This window comes from Camelus ferus, chromosome 3, assembly GCF_009834535.1.
Source record: "Camelus ferus isolate YT-003-E chromosome 3, BCGSAC_Cfer_1.0, whole genome shotgun sequence".
Lineage (NCBI taxonomy): Eukaryota > Metazoa > Chordata > Mammalia > Artiodactyla > Camelidae > Camelus > Camelus ferus.
The window spans coordinates 82,796,071-82,796,879 of NC_045698.1; the positions used below are offsets into that span (position 1 = coordinate 82,796,071).

The window sequence follows — 809 nt, forward strand, 5'->3', positions numbered from 1 at the left end:
CTAAAACACACACACACAGAATGCAGGTGCTTTGACACAATAATCCACTCCAGGGCCAGGACCAGCGTCCTCACATGTCCACCAAGGCCATGAGCCCAGCCCTGCCACCAGCAGCATGGTCACCTGGATGCAGTAGATGAGTAGCTCATTCAGGAGGCGGAAGCCCACACGCTGGAGGCCGAGCAGCAGCAGCAGCAGAACGGACAGTTGGAGCTACAAGGGCAGCAGAACGGGCACACCCAGGTGCTGCAGACGGAAAAGTGCCGGTAGCGCGCCCCACAGCGCAGCCGTGAAGAGGCTGCCGCTGAAGTACAGCAGGAAGCGGGTGAAGCCGTAGGGCCAGCGCGCCCGGACGTCGTGCACGTGCACGTACACGTACACGTACAGGTGCCCGGCAAGTGGGAGGCGCGTGCAGGCCTGCAGGCTGCGTGCAGCAGGTGGTGTGTGGGCTGTGGTGGAAAGAGCGCACCCGCCCGGGGACGCGCATGACGGGCATGACAGGCACCGGCGCTAGTTTGCGGAGGTGGCGGCGTCCAGGCGGCCGTCAGCATAGGCGTCGTGGGCGCCTGGGCCTGGGAGGCTGAGGCTGAGGCCTGGAGGAGGTGTGGGCTGGGTGCCCTTTCCGCGCCGGCGTCCCTAGCGGCGCGGCCGCCGTCCCTCAGGGCTGCGGGAGCAGGGCAACCTTATGGCGCCGCCGACGGCTGGGCCCGGACCCTCACACGTCTTCGCCTGACGGCCGCGCCATGGGGCCGGGGGCTCCCGCGCATGGCCTACCTTTTCTAATTAGAGTTCCTTCCGGATATATACCC

The 809-nt window shown here is 66.4% G+C and overlaps 1 pseudogene; it reads right to left on the reverse strand.

The window, feature by feature from the left end:
• LOC102509300 lies at positions 1-496 on the reverse strand (annotated as a pseudogene).
• Positions 497-809: the final 313 nt, after the last annotated feature.